Source organism: Schistocerca cancellata, chromosome 5, assembly GCF_023864275.1.
Source record: "Schistocerca cancellata isolate TAMUIC-IGC-003103 chromosome 5, iqSchCanc2.1, whole genome shotgun sequence".
Classification (NCBI taxonomy): Eukaryota; Metazoa; Arthropoda; class Insecta; order Orthoptera; family Acrididae; genus Schistocerca; species Schistocerca cancellata.
Genome location: NC_064630.1, coordinates 790,959,888 through 790,982,178, shown reverse-complemented (window position 1 = coordinate 790,982,178; position 22,291 = coordinate 790,959,888).

Here is a 22,291-nt window from a genome sequence, read left to right as displayed (position 1 = left end):
TAGAACTACTGATAGCCTTGGGAGAGCCAGTCCTGACAAAATTGTACCATCTGGTGAGCTATATATATGAGACAGGCGAAATACCCTCAGACTTCATTCCAATCCCAAAGAAAGCAGGTGTTGACAGATGCGAAAATTACCGAACTATCAGTTTAATATGTCACGGCTGCAAATTACTAACGCGAATTCTTTGCAGACGAATGGAAAAACTAGTAGAAGCCGACCTCGGGGAAGATCAGTTAGGATTAGATAGAAATATTGTAATACGTGAAGCAATACTGACACTATGACTTATCGTAGAAGCTACATTAAGGAAATGCAAAACTACGTTTCTAGCATTTGTAGACTTCGAGAAAGCTTTTGAAAATGTTGACTGGAATACTCTCTTTCAAATTCTGAAGGTGGCAGGGGTAAAACACAGGGAGCGAAATGCTATTTACACTCTGTACAGAAACCAGATGGCAGTTATAAGAGTAGACAGACACGAAAAGGAAGCAGTCGTTAGGAAGGGAGTGAGACAGGGTTGTAGCCTTTCCCCGATGTTATTCAATCTGTATATTGAGCAAGCAGTGAAGGAAACAAAAGATAAATTCGGAGTAGGTACTAAAATCCATGGAGAAGAAATAAAAACTTTAAGGTTCGCCGATGACATTGTAATTCTGTCAGTGATAGCAAAGGACTTGGAAGAGCAGTTGAACGGAATGGATAGCGTCTTGAAAGGAGGATTTAAGATGAACATCAACAAAAGCAAAATGAGGATAATTGAATGTAGTCGAATTAATTCGGGTGATGCTGAGGGAATTAGATTAGGAAATGAGACACTTAAAGTAGTAAATATATTTTGCTATTTGGGGAGCAAAGTAACTGATGGTGGTAGAAGTAGAGAGGATGTAAAATGTAGACTGGCAATGGCTAGGAAAGCGTTTCTGAAGAAGAGAAATTCGTTAACATCGAGTATACAGTTGTCAGGAAGTCGTTTCTGAAAGTATTTGTATGGAGTGTAGCCGTGTATGGAAGTGAACCATGGACTAGAAACCGTTTGGACAAGATGAGAATAGACGCTTTTGAAATGTGGTTCTACAAAAGAATGCTGAAGATTAGATGGGCAGATCACATTACTAATGAGGAGGTATTGAATTGGATTGGGGAGAAGAGAAATTTGTGGCACAACTTGACTAGGGATCGGTTGGTAGGACTTGTTCTGAGGCATCAAGGGATCACCAATTTAGTAATGGAGGGCAGCGTGGAGGGTAAAAATAGTAGAGGGAGACCAAGAGATGAATACACTAAGCAGATTCAGAAGAATGTAGGTTGCAGTAGTTACTGGGAGATGAAGAAGCTTACTCAGGATAGGGTAGCATGGAGAGCTGCATCAAACCAGTCTCAGGGCTGAAGACCACAACAACAACAACAACATTGGCTAATTAGTGCTGTGTTCTGCTTTGTGAGGGCGAATATTGCTTTCATGTTGCAGTGTTCACCGTGTCATAAATGAACTGATTGCGTCGTATTACCATTAAGGACATAGTATCTCAAACATTCAGCTTGTCTATCGGATTAGGAGATTTGTTGATGAGAACTGTAGCTTTAACAGACTTGTTCAAAAACATTCCTGAGCTTAATGTCGCGTTGAATTTATTCCCAGAAAATTTTTGGCGTCTAGCGCTGGATCTACAGTACGACTTCCGCTATGAAGTAGAAAGTTTTGGGAAATAGATAAATCCCTAGTCAGTGGTCATAATGTTATAAGTTGGTTGGGGGGTTGTTAGGATAACCTACTCCTTTCCAGACATTTAGACGACTTTATTTGTTGTTGCTGTGAAAATTTTTCCAACAACAAATACCTCTATTACAGTGCAGCTTGTGAAATAAACCTGTATGTGCGTGTCAAGCTGTGTTTCAGATCTACTAAACGTCTGTGTTGATATCCACATAATCAAGCACAAATTACGCTCGTTATGTGGGAGCCACCCAGCTCCTACTTCAGTGGGTACGAGACAGGAGATGAGTAGACATATGGGCGGTGAGGTTGGACAGAGAAAGAGGAGGGGGAGTGGGAGACAAACAGATATAAAGTCGTCTAAATGTCTGGAAAGGAGTAGGCTATCCTAACAACCCCCCACCCAAATTCTAAACATTAAGACCACTGACTAGGGATTTATCTATTACCCAAAGCTTTCTACTTCATAGCTGTTCGAAATGTTCAAATGACTCTGAGCTCTATGGGACTTAATATCTGAGGTCATCAGTCCCCTACAACTTAGAACTACTTAAACCTAACTAACCTAAGGACATCACACACATCCATGCCCGAGGCAGGATTTGAACCTGAGGCCGTAGCAGTCGCGTGGTTCCAAACGAGCTATTAACAGGAGATATGTTAAAAACTAATAGCCACACATACTGCACAGCGACGTTGCTTGCTGTCTACGAGAATGTTCAGGAGTTCGCTTGGCAGTAGCTTCCACACCTGAGCGAGACTGGTGCACAAATCGAAGTGTCTTTGGTGGAGGTTGACGAGAAGCAGTTTGCCTCCTCATGCATTCCACGTATGTTGCGAGTATATGGGGCTGAGATACGGGGACATCACTTGCCCAACCATGTGACGGATATCTTCACCTAAAAGACATTCACACACCAGAGCATTTCGATGGGGACGGGCGTTGTCATCCATTATGTAGAATTCTGGAGAAGATGCACCTCTGAAAAGGCCAAGATGTGGTAGCAGTACTTCATTTATGTTCCCCCGAGCGATAACAGTGTTCCTCCGGCCGTCAACAAGGATTTGCAGCACCGTACGACCATTTAACCTGATGCCTCTCCACAACCTGATGCCATCACCACCCAACCGGTCCCTTTTCACAATGTGTCTGGGTTTGTATCGGTGACGAGAATAGTGTTGCAAACTGATACGAAATTCATCCGTGAAGAGTACATTCCCCCATTCATTCACGATCCAATTTTGATGCAGCCCATTCCACAATACACGTGCCCGTAACGATGCTGGAGTGAGCGGGATGCCCAGGGGCAGGACATCTGGCAAACAGCCCTCTTGCTCTAAGCCTCTGATACACAGTTTGTCGGAAAGCGCCCGCATCTCGTGGTCGTGCGGTAGCGTTCTCGCTACCCACGCCCGGGTTTCCGGGTTCGATTCCCGGTGGGGTCAGGGATTTTCTCTGCCTCGTGGTGGCTGGGTGTTGTGTGCTGTCCTTAGGTTAGTTAGGTTTAAGTAGTTCTAAGTTCTAGGGGACGGATGACCATAGATGTTAAGTCCCATAGTGATGAGAGCCATTTGAACCATTTTTTTTTTGTCGGAAAGCAGCAACTGTGAGGCAGCTGTAAGTTCTGCAGTCAGTTGTCTTGCAGGTGTGTCGGAAAGATGGGTAAGAGCACGCGATCGATCGACTGTTTCCTCTTCATCTCAGAGTAGCACTTATAACCTACGTCCTCAATTATTTGCTTCAATCTCAGTCTTCCTCTATAGTTTTTGCCCTCTACAGCTCCCTCTAGTACCATGGAAGTCATTCCCTCATGCCTTAGCAGATGTCCTATCATCCTGTCCCTTCTCCTTATCAGTGTTTTCCACATATTCCTCTCCTCTCTGATTCTGCGTAGAACCTCCTCATTCCTTACCTTATCAGTCCACCTAATTTTCAACATTCGTCTATAGCACCACATCTCAAATGCTTCGATTCTCTTCTGTTCCGGTTTTCCCACAGTCCATGTTTCACTACCATACAATGCTGTACTCCAGACGTACGTCCTCAGAAATTCTTTCCTCAAATTAAGGCCGGTATTTGATATTAGTAGACTTCTCTTGGTAAGAAATGCCTTTTTTGCCATAGCGAGTCTGCCTTTGATGTCCTCCTTGCTCCGTCCGTCATTGGTTATTTTACTGCCTAGGTAACAGAATTTCTTAACTTCTTTGACTTCGTGACCATCAGTCCTGATGTTAAGTTTCGCACTGTTCTCATTTCTACTACTTCTCATTACCTTCGTCTTTCTCCGATTTACTCTCTAACCATACTGTGTACTCTTTAGACTGTTCATTCCGTTCAGCAGATCATTTAATTCTTCTTCACTTTCACTCAGGGTAGCAATGTCATCAGCGAATCGTATCATTGATATCCTTTCACCTTGTATTTTAATTCCACTCCTGAACCTTTCTTTTATTTCCATCATTGATTCCTCGATGTATAGATTGAAGAGTAGTGGCGAAAGGCTACAGCCCTGTCTTACACCCTTCCTAATACGAACACTTCGTTCTTGATCGTCCACTCTAATTATTCCCTCTTGGTTGTCGTACATATTATATATGACCCATCTCTCCCTATAGCTTACCCATACTTTTTTCAGAATCTCGAACAGCTTGCACCATTTTATATTGTCGAACGCTTTTTCCAGGTCGACAAATCCTATGAAAGTGTCTTGATTTTTCTTTAGCCTTGCTCTCTCGTCCCTTTACTTTTCCTAAAGCCAAACTGATCGTCACCTAGCGCATTCTCAATTTTCTTTTCCATTCTCCGGTATATTATTCTTGTAAGCAGCTTTGATGCATGAGCTGTTAAGCGGATTGTGCGACAATTCTCGCACTTGTCAGCTCTTGCCGTCTTCGAAATTGGGTGGATGATGCTTTTCCGAAAGTCAGATGGTATATCGCCCGACTCATATATTCTACACACCAACGTGAATAGTCGTTTTGTTGCCACTTCCCCCAATGATTTTAGAAATTCTGATGGAATGTTATCTATCCCTTCTGCCTTATTTGACCGCAAGTCCTCCAAAGCTCTTTTAAATTCCGATTCTAATACTGGATCCCCTATCTCTTCTAAATCGACTCCTGTTTCTTCTTCTATCACATCAGACAAATCTTCACCCTCATAGAGGCTTTCAATGTATTCTTTCCACCTATCTGCTCTCTCCTCTGCATTTAACAATGGAATTCCCGTTGCACTCTTAATGTTACCACCGTTGCTTTTAATGTCACCAAAGGTTGTTTTGACTTTCCTGTATGCTGAGTCTGACCTTCCGACAATAATATCTTTTTCGATGTCTTCACATTTTTCCTGCAGCCTATAGAGTGGACGCAGCACAGATTCACATTGATCGTAGCGACGACGAGATTTGCCATTGTGATATTTTAGTCTTGTTACAACTGTGATGGAGTACATCGGATCGCCATTGGTCTGTTACACTGCGTTTTCAGTGTTGAGGTAAAATTCGTATGTCTCGGTTTTCGATATAATTTTGCGATAATAAAACGTAAGTATCTGTCGTTATAGAGAGCGAAACAAATATTTAAGTCGCATGTCCGATTAACATATACTTCGTTAGCAACAAGAACGTGTAACCAGAGATTCTCTGTCTATGATGTACTGCCGTATAGCGGTAGTTTAGTAAACTGCTAAGAAGGGAGCCAAAATTGTTCAGCTGCTTTCACTGCGTGCTCTTACTCTCACCAAGGTTTTGTTCAGTTTTAGGTAAGTTATTTTTGTTGTAAACACAACAAAGATGTTTTACAAGTGAATAGCTGTTCTTTAATACTTTATCGCTTTGGATGCCAAGTGCAAGCTACAAACACGTGCAGCATAAGTAGCCAGTAGTCGATCGGCACCACAGCTGGTGTGACTCAAGCAACGAAGAGCGTTAACATTGCGCCATCACATCTGTTTAAGCTGCCGAATATAAGGGAGTCAAGTCAGTTGGGCATCAAAAAGCAATCCCAAAAAGCCAAGCCTCTCCACCACAGCAAGAGGTTCGCCGTCAGGATAAAGCCGTGGCTCAATTTCAACAGGGCGAAGCCTGCAGAAATGCATGACACAAGTCTTGATGGCTGAAAACTGAAAGCCGCGCGATGTGGCCATAGACGGCGCCTTGCGGATAGCGTCCTGCAGCTGCCGTTCATCAACCGCAATGCCAGTGCAGCTATATTACAGGCAAAACTCATCAGCATACAAAGAATCCGATACGGACTTTCCCACATCTGCTGCGAGCTCACTGATAGCAACTAAAAAGAGGCGTGATCCCATTCTCGTGGACTGGGCAGGAAATATGGGAGGGACCAACTTGGACGCAGAAGGAACGAAGCGATAGGAAATTTTGAATAAAAATCGTAAGTGGGCCCCTAAGGCCCCACCCATAAAGCGTGGTGAGGATGTGATGTCGCCATGTTGTATCGTATGCCATCCACATGTCGGCGGGCAATGTCGTACGGATGGTAGACTCCAAGCAGACCAGATTTTCAGCGGCAGAGCGGCCCATACGGGACCCACCCTGGGATGGAGCCAGAAGGCCCTGAGACTCAGCCAAATCAACCTCCAGCCCCACCCATAAAGCGTGGTGGGGATGTGATGTCGCCATGTTGTATCGTATGCCATCCACATGCCAAAAAAACGGCCACCAGATGCTGTCGGCGGGAAAATGTCGTTCGGATGGTAGACTCCAAGCAGACCGGATTATCAGCGGAAGAGCGGCCCATACGGGACCCACCATGGGACGGAGCCAGAACGCCCTGAGACTCAACCAACTCAACCTCCAGCTCACCATGCTTTCGGGCAACTTACATGTTGGGGCGGTAGCCGACAACCTCTAGTGGGTTCTTGTGAGGTTTCAACACGGGGTGACAGGAACTCACCGTCAACCCAGATACGGTTGAAACGGTCTCGGAGGCGTCACTGGCAGTTCACTAAGAGGCGTTTGAGCATCTGATAGAGGATGCGATCTGGCCCGGGAGCCATATCAGGACAAGTGGCTAGGCAACTTTGGATTTCCCACTCGCTGAAAGGAGCATTGTACGATTCAGTGTGGTGTGTATGGAATGAAAGGCTCTGACTTTCCAACCGCTCTTTCATGGAGCGGAAGGCCAGCGGGTAATTTGTAGAAGTGGGACTCTCAGCATAATGCTTTGCTAAGAGTTCTGCAATGGTATTGGAGTCAGTACGCACTGCTCCATTCAGGGAAAGCCCAGGTATGGCGATGAGGGGCAGATAGACCTAGTGTCACCCAATCTTGGCCCAAACCTGCGATGGAGAGCTACAGATGACAATGGTGCTTTCCTAGCACTCCTGCTTCCGTCGGTGAATAAGGCGTTGGAGCCACTTAAATTCAATAATGTGGTCCAGTGACAGGTGAAGCTTGAAACGCTAGAGGGCCCGCCTACGATCGCGAATCGACTCAGCGATCTCTGGTGACCACCAAGGCACAGTCCTCCTCCGAGGGGACCCACAATAACAGGGAACTGCAGAAACGATGCCGGTGGTGACCGTGTGAACCGCCACATCAATAGCGTGATGAGAAAGAGTCTGAATAGTGGCAATGGAGGTGAACTGGTCCCAGTCAGCCTTATTCGCAGCCCATCTGCGGAGACGCGCAGGTGAGTGACGCTGGGGCAGAGACAGAAAGATCGGAAAGTGGTCACTACTGCAAAAGTCGTCATGCACACTCAATTGGACAAATGGTAGAAGGCTGTAGACCGAAAGGTCAATGGCTGAGTTTGTGCCATGCACCACACTGAAATGCCTGGAGGCACCATCATTTAAAAGAAGAAGATCGAGCTGTGTCATCACTTGCTCAACTACAGTGCCTCTTCTTGTTGCCACCAATCCTCCCAGAAAGTGGACGTTGAAGTCACTCATTAACAAAAAACGTGCCGGCAGCTGGGCTATCAGCGCAGCTACTACATGCTGTGGGACATCACCATCCTGTGGAAGATAGATACTGCAGGTGGTAACAGCCTGTGGCGTCCACACCCTGACAGGGACAGCCTCTAAAGGTGTTTGAGAAGGGTTATACTCGCTGTAAAGAGAGTTAAGGACATAGATGCAGACTCCAGCAGATACCCTCTCAGAAGCTGCCCAATGAAACGGAGGGCGGGGGTTCGCAATCCCAGAAACTAAGTTTCCTAGATAGCAATGCAAAAGAAAGATTGAATGCTGAGAAGATGTCAGAGCTCAGGAAGGTGGTGGAAAAAACCATTGAAGTGAAACTGGAGAATGACATTGTACGCAGCCGAAAATGTCGCGAAGGGACTGAGGAAGCAGATTACGCCACTGTGCAATCTACCGCCACGAAAGGAGAGCCTGAATCGAGGACTATTGCGTCTGAGGAAGAGCCGAGATTGAGGCCGTCAGGGGACGCCAAAATCTACAAATCGTCCTCAGACGCAAAGCTGGTAGTAACAGTTGGCACAGAGGCAACTTGAACCTCTTCCGTTGTACTCAGCCTTTTCTTTTTCTTCTTCTTCTCTTTCCTCTCCTCCTCCTGTGGGTCCTTAGGAGTACCTGAGAGGGAGTCTCAGAAGGAGTGGCAGGGACACATGAAGAGCGGGAAGTGTTCTGCCACTCCCAGCGTCTTAAGCCACTGACTGATGTCGCGCTGGGGGACGCCTTAGATGGTGGAGTTAAATGGGCCCCTTTCGCATGGTCGCATGGGGTTTACCAGAGGAGGTTGGTGTACCTCCAGCGCGGGGCGAGGGGGGGGGGGGTTCCGAAATCCACGTCCATTTGGGGGTTTGGTCTCGCAAAGGAGGTACCTTGGGAGTACCAGAAGAAGCAGTGTCCCCCCATCATAGACATGAGTGGAGAAAGGAAGGCCCTGGGCGCCCACTGGAGGCTTAATAACCGCAGGGACAGCTGGCGCCACTGAGTAGTAATCTGAACAAGATGAAGCCGTTCAAATTTACTCTTCGCATCCTGATAGGTGAGACTGACCAGGGTTTTTATTTCTATGATTCGTCGCTCCTTATGGAAAGCAGGGCAGTCAGGCGAGCAGGGGAGATTGGTGCTTCCCAAAGTTGACACAAGTGGGAGGAGGTACACAGGGAGTGCCTGTGTACAGAGGACAACCGCAATCCCTGCATGTGGCGCTGAAGGTACAACGAGATGGCATGTGGACAAACCTCTAGCAGTGGAAGCACTGCATAGGAGGAGGGACGTGTGTTTCCACATCACAACCGTAAACCATCACCCCGGACTGAAAAATGAGGTATGAATGAAAAATAATACCCTGGACCAAGTTAAGGATTTGGCGTAATCGGGACAGGGATATCAGCCAGCCGGTCAGAGGCACGCAATGCCTACGACTGGGCTGGGGAGGCCGCCAGGATCAAAGCCACCCTGCAGTGCATTTTAGACAACGCCGCCACTTCCCCAAACCAATCTTCCAGGTGGTTAACGAAAGACTGGGGCTTCGTTGCATGAAAGGTCTCTCCATCAGTCCTGCAGCAAACTAGGTACCGACGCGAATACGGCTCACGAGACTCAGTCGCCCTACGGTTCTCCCAAGGCGCGGGCAGGGAGGGGAACCATAGCGAATTATAGTTCGCAGCATCAAATTCTTTTTGTACCTACTTAGAGTCGGCGTGGAATGTCAGAAGCTCGAATGTGGTAGGGAAACTAGAAAATCTGAAAAGGAAAATGCAAAGGCTCAATCTAGATATAGTAGGGGTCAGTGAAGTGAAGTGGAAGGAAGACAAGGATTTCTAGTCAGATGAGAATCGGGTAATATCAACAGCAGCAGAAAATGATACAACAGGTGTAGGATTCGTTATGAATAGGAAGGTAGAGCAGAGGGTGTGTTACTGTGAACAGTTCAGTGACCGGGTTGTTCTAATCAGAATCGCCAGCAGACCAACACCGACAACGATAGTTCAGGTATACATGCCGACGTCGCAAGCTGAAGATGAACAGATAGAGAAACTGTATGAGGATATTGAAAGGTTAATGCAGTATGTAAAGGGGGACGAAAATCTAATAGTCATGGGCGACTGGAATGCAGTTGTAGGGGAAGAAGAAAAGGTTACAGGAGAATATGGGCTTGGGACAAGAAATGAAAGAGGAGAAAGACTAATTGAGTTCTGTAACAAGTTTCAGCTAGTAATAGCGAATACCCTGTTCAAGAATCACAAGAGGGGGAGGTATACTTGGAAAAGGCCGGGAGATACGGGAAGATTTCAATTAGATTACATCATGGTCAGACAGAGATTCCGATATCAGATACTGGATTGAAGGCGTACCCAGGAGCAGATATAGACTCAGATCACAATATAGTAGTGATGAAGAGTAGGCTGAAGTTCAAGACATTAGTCAGGAAGAATCAATATGCAAAGAAGTGGGATACGGAAGTACTTAGGAATGACGAGATACGTTTGAAGTTCTCTAACGCTATAGATACAGCAATAAGGAATAGCGCATTAGGCAGTACAGTTGAAAGATGAATGGACATATCTAAAAACGGCCATCACAGAAGTTGGGAAGGAAAACATAGGTACAAAGATGGTAGCTGCCAAGAAACCATGGGTAACAGAAGAAATACTTCAGTTGATTGATGAAAAGAGGAAGTACAAACATGTTCCGGAAAAATCAGGAATACAGAAATACAAGTCGCTGAGGAAGGAAATAACTAGAAAGTGCAAGGAAGCTAAGACGAAACGGCTGCAGGATGAATGTGAAGACATCGAAAAATATATGATTGTCGGAAGGACAGACTCAGCATACAGGAAAGTCAAAACAACCTTTGGTGACATTAAAAGCAACGGTGGTAACATTAAGAGTACTACGGGAATTCCACTGTTAAATGCAGAGGAGAGAGCAGATAGGTGGAAAGAATACATGGAAAGCCTCTATGAGGGCGAAGATTTTTCTGATGTGATAGAAGAAGAAACAGGAGTCGATTTAGAAGAGATAGGGGATCCAGTATTAGAATCGGAATTTAAAAGAGCTTTGGAGGACTTACGGTCAAATAAGGCAGAAGGGATGGATAACATTCCATCAGAATTCCTAAAATCATTGGGAGAAGTGGCAACAAAACGACTATTCACGTTGGTGTGTAGAATTTATGAGTCTGGCGATATACCATCCAACTTTCGGAAATGCATCATCCACACAATTCCGAAGACGGCAAGAGCTGACAAGTGCGAGCATTATCGCACAATCAGCTTAACAGCTCATGCATCGAAGCTGCTTACAAGAATAATATAAAGAAGAATGGGAAAGAAAATTGAGAATGCGCTAGGTGACGATCAGTTTGGCTTTAGGAAAAGTAAAGGGACGAGAGAGGCAATTCTGACGTTACGGCTAATAATGGAAGTAAGGCCAAAGAAAAATCAAGACACTCTCATAGGATTTGTCGACCTGGAAAAAGGGTTCGACAATATAAAATGGTTCAAGCTGTTCGAGATTCTGAAAAAAGTAGGAGTAAGCTATAGGGAGAATTATCGCACAATCAGTTTAACAGCTCATGCATCGAAGCTGCTTACAAGAATAATATACAGAAGAATGGAAAAGAAAATTGAGAATGCGCTAGGTGACGATCAGTTTGGCTTTAGGAAAAGTAAAGGGACCAGAGAGGCAATTCTGACGTTACGGCTAATAATGGAAGCAAGGGTAAAGAAAAATCAAAACACTTTCATACGATTTGTCTACCTGGAAAAAGCGTTCGACAATATAAAATGGTGCAAGCTGTTCGAGATTCTGAAAAAAGTAGGGGTAAGCTGTAGGGAGAGACGGGTATATACAATATGTACAACAACCAAGAGGGAATAATTAGTTTGGAGGATCAAGAACGTAGTGCTCGTGTTAAGAAGGGTGTAAGACAAGGCTGTAGCCTTTCACCCCTACTCTTCAATCTGTATATCGCGGAAGAAATGATGGAAATAAGAGAAAGGTTCTGGAGTGGAATTAAAATACAAGGTGAATGGATATCAGTGATACGATTCGCTGATGACATTGCTATCCTGAGTGAAAGTGAAGAAGAATTAAATGATCTGCTGAACTGAATGAACAGTCTAATGAGTACACAGTATGGTTTGAGAGTAAATCGGAGAAGAAGGTAATGAGAAGTAGTAGAAATGAGAACTGCGAGAAACTTAACATCAGGATTGATGGTCACCAAGTCAATGAAGTTAAGGAATTCTGCTACCTAGGCAGTAAAATAACCAATGACGGACGGAGCAAGGAGGACATCAAAAGCAGACTCGTTATGGCAAAAAAGGCATTTCTGGCCAAGAGAAGTCTACTAATATCAAATACCGGTCTTAAGTTGAGGAAGAAATTTCTGAGGATGTACGTCTGGAGTACAGCATTGTATGGTAGTGAAACATGGACTGTGGGAAAACCGGAACAGAAGAGAATCGAAGCATTTGAGATGTGATGCTATAGACGAATGTTGAAAATTAGGTGGACTGATAAGGTAAGGAATGAGGAGGTTCTACGCAGAATCGGAGAGGAAAGGAATATGTGGAAAACACTGATAAGGAGAAGGGACAGGATGATAGGACATCTGCTAAGACTTGAGGGAATGACTTCCATGGTACTGGAGGGAGCTGTAGAGGGCAAAAACTGTAGAGGAAGACAGAGATTGCAATACGTCAAGCAAATAATTGAGGACGTAGGTTGCAAGTGCTACTCTGAGATGATGAGGATAGCACAGGGAAGGAATTCGTGGCGGGCCGCATCAAACCAGTCAGTAGACTGATGACAAAAAAAAAAATAACCACTTAGAGACTGCTGGGGCCGAGCGACCACCATCTTGAATTGATTTAACCCGTTTCATTGCGGGTCATCCGCCCTGAAGCCACCCACACCGACTAGGGTGTCTGCTCATGGGCGCCACCCAGCCTCAGAAAGGCCACCTGGCGGCCATTGCTGGGAATCCAAGTGCCCCAGAAGGATGGGCACCTACTCTTTGGCATTGACGGGGAGGTCTCAGCTCTGGCATCAGCAGTGCAATCACTGAGTTGTCACGAGGTTACCACGAAGAGGGTACATGACAACCCCACCATGACGAATTGACTATTGCGCTCGATTTTAGGTGCCAAAGTTCAGGAATTTTAGTGGGCGCGAAGGATGGTATGGCGCAGGAGACGAGACGTAGACAACCCACAAGACGTTGGGTACAAAGCCCGTTACACGAGAATAAGTAGCATGCGTGATGTTGGTGCATTATGGACAAACACAAAACACCACGTAAGGCGTCCTTCCCCAAGTGGCATGAACTAGCAACAGAAATTTGGAAAGGATAGAGGGCAATCTCGAGAGGGGACCAAACCATAAAGGTTGAAGTTTATGACACTCCGTTTAGTCTTCTCTTACGACAAGCAGGAATATTGAAGGCCTATTCCAATCCCCGGACCCAAGGAGAAAAGAGAGCAATAAATCATAATAGAAAAGAAAATGAAAAAAAAATATCGTTTTGCTACTTGAACCAGCAAACATCAACGAGTTCAGCCCAGTCAACAGTTTATGCTGAAGATGACACTATTACATGTCCAGGATGTGGAAACTCATGATGAGACATGGATTCAGTGGTTTGCGCAAAGAGTTGTGGCACGAACACTGCAGTGCCCACATAGGCTGTGGCCTTCTGTGTGCGATCAGTGCTAATTAAGATCCAGTGCCTACTTCCTACCTGCGTACTCTTACATTCCTAGTAGGTAACAGTACGCTGTTGTCACTGCTTTCTGTTTTATTTTTCGTTTTCTAGTGATGAGAGGTAATTCCTTAATCTCTGAACTTAATGACTCATAGTTAAATAAAGAATATTACGTGAAATTAGAAAGTCCGTATATTTCTTATTTTACCTTGTTTCGATACCAAACCCCTATCTCCTTGCTCCGATTTCGTATAGCAGTTACGGCGTTCCTGCTGTGAGGTGATTGTTGTTGGTTGACCTTGTACTCGCGTACGACAATCATCTGTGTCTCGAATCAGTCGACAAAGCACCGAAACGATACTTCATGTCTGTGACTGGCCTGCTTATAGGTGGCCAAATATGCAAACCTGCAAAAGTCCGGTTGAGGTCTTTGTGGCATTACGTTGTCAGCTCTACCAAAAACCAAGGACCAGCAAGAATGAGACATGAGTCGTTTCAAGTGCTGTTTGTTTACCTTTCAGTTACACCGCTATTCACAGTATAGAGCACTCCTTTCATATGCAGAGACAAGATATAAGGTTGTTAGCTAAATATGTAGGGCGACGTTTGGTGATTTCTCATCCTTTTTCCTTTCATTTTCGTGTTTACTTGATTAAGCTTAACTGTGGGATATTAGTGTACATTTATTTTTATTTATGTATTGTTTGCTGTTATCAGTGTCACAGAGGTGCTGAAAGTACGCGTCAGCATCTCCTCACGGTTCGACCGTTGAGAGTTAATGCTGAGTTTTGATCCTCACGTGCTGCCTGAGATTCTGGATTATGGAATACGTCTGCCTCTTTATCACGTGCTCCAAACATAAAACCGAGTTTGAAGGGGCATTACGGCCGCCGTGAGGCTCATTGATTTTCATTCAGTAGCCATGTCGTAAAAAGGGGGTGGCATGAGTGAAGCCGTAAAATCACAATGGCGTAAGGCGACGTCAATATTGGGGAAATCCTCTGTGCCAGCAGAAGGGAGGCGCAGTATTGAGTACACTAAGCGGCGGAAACGAGACTCCACAATAACCCAAGAATCTCATGCAAAATATCAAAGTACTCATGCCTTCAAAATATATTAAATTAAGAGATATGTCAGGATGTTGCACAGAATAAGCTGACGGGCGTAAAGCGTCCGGCGATTTGAAACTACAGCAAAATTGTGTCAGCATCTGAGATGTGTTTATAATCGTAGTGAAGGTGAAATGGTATTTCGTTCTAAAGGAACATGATACCTAGGGTCCGCAGAGATATTTTACATAAGTCGGTTGCACACTTATAAACTGTTAATGATGTTATTGTACAGGGTGAATCACGTAAAACTTGCACCGCAAGTATAGCGGAAACAGAAGATCTTATTGATGGGAGATTTTCACAGAATGGATTCGTAGTCAGGGGCTCGTAGTGTCTGCCAATAAACGCTTTGCAGTAATACCTAAGAAACGTATTTTTTGTGCAAACGTACACTTTTTAAATGAAACAATGCCTATTGACAGTAACAGACTAAACTTAAGCTAAATTAGAATGTCACTGTTGTTTTTTACGGGATTCTAGTGCGAGTCGTTTACGAGATATCGTATTTGGAAAATTTTCCGCATCGACACTTGTTCGTGTCATTCAATCGGCGAAGATGCTTGGTGCATGAAAAATGTGAAGAAAACAAAAAGGAAGTGATTGCCGGAAGGACTGATTCAGCATATAGGAAAGTCAAATTAATCTTTGGTGAAATTAAAAGCAATGGTGGTAAAATTAAAATTGCAACGACATTCCACTGTTAAATGCAGTGGAGGGAGCGGGTAGGTACAAAGAATACACTGAAAGCCTCTATGAGGTGGAAGATTTGTCTGATGCGATAGAAGGAGAAACAAGAGTCGATGTAGAAGAAATAGGGAATCGAGTATTAAAACCAGAATTTAAGAGACATGTGGAGGGCTTAATATCAAATAAGGCACCAGGGATGGATAGCATTCCACTGGAATTTCTAATATCATGGAAGGAGTCGCAACAAAACGACTATTCGCGTTCGTATGTAGAATGTACGAGTCTGGCGACATACCATCTAACTTCCGGCAAAATATTATCCACACAATCCCGGCGACTGGAAGAGCTGACAAGTGCGAGAATTTCCGCACAATCAGCTTCACAGCTCATGCATCCAAAATTGCAGACAAGAATAACATACAAAAGAATGGAAAAGAAAACTGAAGATGTGTTCGTTGATAACAAGTTTGGATTTCGGAAAGGTAAAAGCACCAGAGAGAGAATTCTGACGTTGGGGTTGATAATGGAAGCAAGACTGAAGAAAAATCAAGACACGTTCATAGGATTTGTCGACGTGGAAAAAGCATTCTACACCATAAAATGGTGCTGTTGTTGTTGTGGTTTTCAGTCCTGAGACTGGTTTGATGCAGCTCTCCATGCTACTCTATCATATGCAAGCTGCTTCATCTCCCAGTACCTAATGCAACGTACATTCTTCTGAATCTGCTTAGTGTATTCATCTCTTGGTCTCCCTCTACGATTTTTACCCTCCACGCTGCCCTCCAATACTAAATTGGTGATCCCTTGATGCCTCAGAACATGTCCTACCAACCGATCCTTCTTGTGGTCAAGTTGTGCCACAAACTTCTCTTCTCCCCAATCCTATTCAATACTTCCTCATTAGTTATGTGATCTACCAATCTAATCTTCAGCATTCTTCTGTAGCACCACATTTCGAAATATTCTATTCTCTTCTTGTCCAAACAATTTACTGTAGATGTTTCACTTCCATACATGGCTACACTCCATACAAATACTTTCAGAAATGACTTCCTGGCGCTTAAATCAATACTCGATGTTAACAAATTTCTCTTCTTCAGAAACGCTTTCCTTGCCATTGCCAGTCTACATTTTATATCCTCTCTACTTCGACCATCATCTGTTATTTTGCTCCCCAAATAGCAAAACTAATTTACTACATTAAATGTCTCATTTCCTAATGTAATACCCTCAACATCACCCGACTTAATTTGACATTCCATTATCCTCGTTTTGCTTTTGTTGATGTTCAACTTATATCCTCCCTTCAAGACACCATCCATTCCGTTCAACTGCTCTTCCAAGTCCTTTGCTGTATCTGACAGAATTAAAACGTCATTGGCGAAACTCAAAATTTTTATTTCTTCTCCATGGATTTTAATACCTACTCCGAATTCTTCTTTTGTTTCCTTTACTGCTTGCTCAATATACAGATTGAATAACATCGGGGAGAGTCTACAACCCTGTCTTACTCCCTTCCCAACCACTGCCTCCCTTTCATGTCCTTCGACTCTTATAACTGCCATCTGGTTTCTGTACAAATTGTAAATAGCCTTTCGCTCCCAGTATTTTACACCTGAAACCTTTTGAATTTGAAAGAGAGTATTCCAGTCAACATTGTCAAAAGCTTTCTCTAAGTCTACAAATGCTAGAAACGTAGGTTGGCCTTTCCTTAATCTTTCTTCTAAGATAAGTCGTAAGGTCAGTATTGCCTCACGTGTTCTAGTATTTCTGCGGAATCCAAACTGATGTTCCCAGAGGTCTGCTTCTACTAGTTTTTCCATTCGTCTGTAAAGAATTCGTGTTAGTATTTTGCAGCTGTGGCTTATTAAACTGATAGTTCGGTCATTTTCACATCTGTCAACACCTGTTTTCTTTGGGATTGGAATTATTATATTCTTCTTGAAGTCTGAGGGTATTTCGCCTGTTTCATACATCTTGCTCACTAGATGGTAGAGTTTCGTCGGGACTGGCTCTCCCAAGGCCGTCAGTAGTTCCAATGGAATGTTGTCTACTCTGGGGGCCTTGTTTCGACTCAGGTCTTTCAGTGCTCTGTCAAACTCTTCACGCAGTATCGTATCTCCCATTTCATCATCATCTACATCCTCTTCGATTTCCATAATATTGTCCTCAAGTACATCGCCCTTGTATAGAACCTCTATATACTCCTTCCACCTTTCTGCTTTCCCTTCTTTGCTTAGAACTGGGTTACCATCTGAGCTCTTGATGTTCATACAAGTGGTTCTCTTATCTCCAAAGGTCTCTTTAATTTTCCTGTAGGCAGTATTTATCTTACCCCTAGTGAGATAAGCCTCTACATCCTTACACTTGTCCTCTAGCCATTCCCGATTAGCCATATTGCGCTTTCTGTCGATCTCGTTTTTGAGACGTTTGTATTCCTTTTTGCCTGCTTCATTTACTGCATTTTTATATTTTCTCCTTTCATCAATTAAATTCAATATTTCTTCTGTTACCCAGGGATTTCTACCAGCCCTCGTCTTTTTGCGTACTTGATCCTATGCTGCCTTCACTACTTCATCCCTCAAGGCTACCCATTCTTCTTCTACTGTATTTCTTTCCCCCATTCCTGTCAATTGTTCCCTTATGCTTTTCCTGAAACTCTGTACAACCTCTGGTTCTCTCAGTTTATCCAGGTCCCATCTCCTTAAGTTCCTACCTTTTTGTAGTTTCTTCAGTTTTAATCTGCAAGTCATAACCAATAGACTGTGGTCAGAGTCCACATCTGCCCCCGGAAATGTCTTACAATTTAAAACCTGGTTCCTAAATCTCTGTCTTACCATTACATAATCTATCTGATACCTTTTAGTATCTCCAGGGTTCTTCCATGTATACAACCTTGATTCTTAAACCAAGTGTTAGCTCTGATTAAGCTGTGCTCTGTGCAAAATTCTACCAGTCGGCTTCCTCTTTCATTTCTTTGCCCAAATCCATATTCACCTACTACGTTTCCTTCTCTCCCTTTTCCTACACTCGAATTCCAGTCATCCATGACTATTAAATTATGGTCTCCCTTCACTATCTGAATAATTTCTTTTATATCATTATACATTTCTTCAATTTCTTTGTCATCTGCACAGCTAGTTGGCATATAAACTTGTACTAATGTAGTAGGCGTGGGCTTCGTATCTATCTTGGCCACAATAATGCGTTCACTATGCTGTTTGTAGTAGTTTACCCGCATTCCTATTTTCCTATTCATTATTAAACCTACTCCTGCATTATCCCTATTTGACTTTGTATTTATAACCCTGTAGTCACCTGACCAGAAGTCTTGTTCCTCCTGCCACCGAACTTCACTAATTCCCACTATATCTGACTTTAACCTATCCCTTTCCCTTTTTAAATTTTCTAACGTACCTGCCCGATTAATGGATCTGACATTCCACGCTCCGATCCGTAGAACGCCAGTTTTCTTTCTCCTGATAACGACATCCCCTATATGTCTATATGTTCAAAATTCTGAGGAAAATACAGGTAACCTATAGTGAGAGACGGATAATATCCAATATGTACAAAAGCCAAGACACAGCAATAACAGTGGGCGACCATAACGATGTGCCCGGATTGAAAAGGGTGTAAGACAGGGATGTAGTCTTTCGCCCCTACTGTTCAATCTGTACGTCGAAGAAGCAATGATGGAAATAAAAGAAATGAGCAGGTGTGGAATTAAAATGGTGAGGTGGTAGACTCCATTGTGAAGTTGCATTACTAGGTTAGATGTAACAATAATTATGGTACATCTCTCTGTAAACAGGTTTAGTTTCATAATAGACAAATACAGTTAACTAAATAAATTAATTAGGGAAACAATAGCCCATCAAGAAAACTGATTAAGTTTTTCTATGTTACTGACTTGCTGAAGAATATTTAGTACTGATTTTGACGTAAATAAAGTAGTTGATTGTCGTTCATTGGACTTCGTTATTTCCTGTTTTAGAGGCCACAATTCCAGAAGTAGATGTTAGTACAGTAACCGACATGGAGTGAAGTAACTGAGATCAAAGTGCTGGTTATTTAGAAGAGGAGCTAAGATTTTTTTTAAACTTTCTTTCTTGTCGTCAGTAATTGTAAATAGTTTGCTGCTGTCCAACACGATTTCTTCCCATTCACCTACGCTCAGACTCGTAAATTATACGTGGGATGTACTCTAATCTCTCCATTACGCTACATGTTTAACGCTCTATGGTTCCGCTTGCATAACGCCTCTCTCGTGTAGTTTTCCACTCGAGTCCGCCGAGCAACTCCGTAACCCTCTCATGGCGACTAAACGAACAAATGATACAATATGCCACTCTGTGTGAAATTTTCTCTACCTCTTCTGTTAATTACACCGCGTGAGTGCCACAGACACAAAAATAATACTCAATAGTCGTTCGATCTCGATACGACGATTATTTACCATTGTGAAAAGGTTCATTCGCTTCTTAAAGCCTCTCAGTGTGCTTTTTCGATCCATCCGCTCTCACTTCTGCATTTAACTCGCTTCTATCAGAGCGAGGTCCGGTGATGTATAACTTTCTGCTTCTGCAGGAAGACTACAATGTGCGGTGATAGAGTAGGTCATGTTTTAAATTAACGTATTTAACACTAGAAATGGAAAAGTAATACTGTTTGTAGCATCAGACTGCATTTACGGAACTCTGTGGGTACATTCATCACATTGCTAGTATTACACGATTAAACCTCCATTCCATTCGGAGATGACGTACATGATCAACATTCGCATGAGGGATGGTATACATGGACAACAATAAACCCTTATATTCGTTGCAGTATTGAAGAAAATATCCACCGAAAATTGTCTTGAATTATTTCTAGCCTTGCTTAAAAACATTCGGTGACGTTTCACGGATACTGATATAAGTATATTTTTCTATCGCATATCAGGCATACTTCATTGCGAAACTTTAGGGGACCGGAGAAGCCAGTGATGGATCCACACACTCGTAAAGGCGTTTTTTGTGAGATTTTGGATTATTCTCGCGCCCCACAACACGACTTCAGAGCGGTACCGATCTCGATAATCATTGCTCCATATGACCACTCACGAGATCGCTTATGGACACTGTAGTTTCCATACGACTAGCACCAGTTCAAGGGACACTAACCACTAAATATCACAGAATGTCATTCAGTATTCAACTCTAACTTGGCCCTATACCAATTTTCTATTGTCTGTGGTCTGGTGACGGCGGTAAACGAAGTTTCGCTTCTCCACGTCTCAACCCACACTGGGATTATGTGACTCGGACAGTGCGTTGTAATACTCTGCCTACTATCTCTACACTGTTATCGGCCTTCTACACGGTTATCCGCCTTCGCAAATCGTTTGACATAAACGTATCAATCCTCGCGCACCAAATCAGTTGGGAAATCTGCCACGAAACATACATTTCTGCCAAAATGTTGCGTTCGAATGTCGGATCGTCGACGACACGAAACAGGGCTTCAACACTGGCTAAAATCTTCAAAACTTATTCGTTTACGGAAAGGTTCCCACTTCCACTCTTCTCAGTCGTCAATCGTTACGGAATGGCTAAAGGACATACCCTGAAATTCCTACCTCCTATGGTGACCTGAACATAATAAGTGCTACATCAATAATTGTGAAGTAATTGTATGAGTGTGTTTCAATGTGGATCTATGTTAATGTCTGTATGAGAAACAGTGTCATCACGGGACTAACATTTTATGAATAGACGCTGCAAACAGTGGTTGTAGCTGAACTGCAAATATATAAAAAAGTTCGTAGAAAGTGATGAATTTGTAAGAATGCGTTTAATTTGGCGTAATATAATTTTGTATTGGCCAGCACTGTACGCCACAGTTGTTGGGTGCCGGACTGTTATGCAGCTGTTCATTGATGTCAGAAAAGTGTAAAAATAGTTCATGAGTTCGTAGGAAATATGTCTTACACTACTATGTGACAGAAAGTTGTCGATTGACGGTGCACAGTTCATTGATTGCCGGTTGGTCAGAAGAAGCAAGAAGTGGTAACCCTTAGATGTAAACACAAACAAGGCTCCTTTCCGTTGGCCCAGTGTTTCTAAAGCTCTCATCTGATCCCGAGGTCGCTGATGTTGGGCGGCACAGCTGTTGCTGACACTGGAATATAGCTGATCGCAGAATGTCGGCAACGGTAGCTATGGCAGTCACCTGTGGATGAATAAGAAAAAAATCGAAAACTGGAGTACAACTTCCCATCTATATGTTAGTCATCCATGACAGTACTAGGACAGAGTTCAACATCTGGATAGATACTCCGGAAACCACGGTACGGTGCGTGGCTGAGGGTACCCCTATTTGTCATTTCCTTTCCTGTTCCACTTGCAAATACAGCGACGGAAAGACGATTGTCTGTACGCCTCTCATGCGTGTTGTTCGAACCTACCGGTAACAAATCTATCAACCCACCTCTGAATTGCTTAGATGTCTTCCTTCAATCCGAACTGGCACGGATACCAAACATTCGAGCAGTAATCAACAATAGGTTGCACAAGCTTCTATATGCGGTCTCTTCTAAAATTCCCTCAATAGACCATTCGCCTTCTCTACAACAGTTCTAAAATGCTCGTTTCGCCTCATATCGCTTTATAACGTGATAACCAAATATTTAAGGTCAAGCAGGACACTAGTAACACTGTATCCGAATATTACAGGTTATATCTTCCTACTTAACCTCATTAACTTATATTTTGCCACACCAGCTGGAAATTTTGTCTAAATCATATTGTACCTTCCAACAGGCACTCAACTTCGACACCTTGCAGTATACTTCGGAACCATGAGCAAACAAACGCAGATTGCTGCCCACTTTGTCCGCCCAATCTTTTACGTATATACACAATAACAGCGGTCGTATCACACTTTCCTATGGCACTACCAGGCCCCCACAACCGCACGAGTGGTCGACTGTGAAGAGCGGACAAATTGAATAGCTGGCTGGCGGCCATTACAGTGGTAAATGGACACGCTGAGTTCGAATGTTTATACATCGCTTTTGGTTATAAAAAGCCTTTCCTTGACTTAGGTCACAAACATAATGCCTCATTTAAATACGTTAC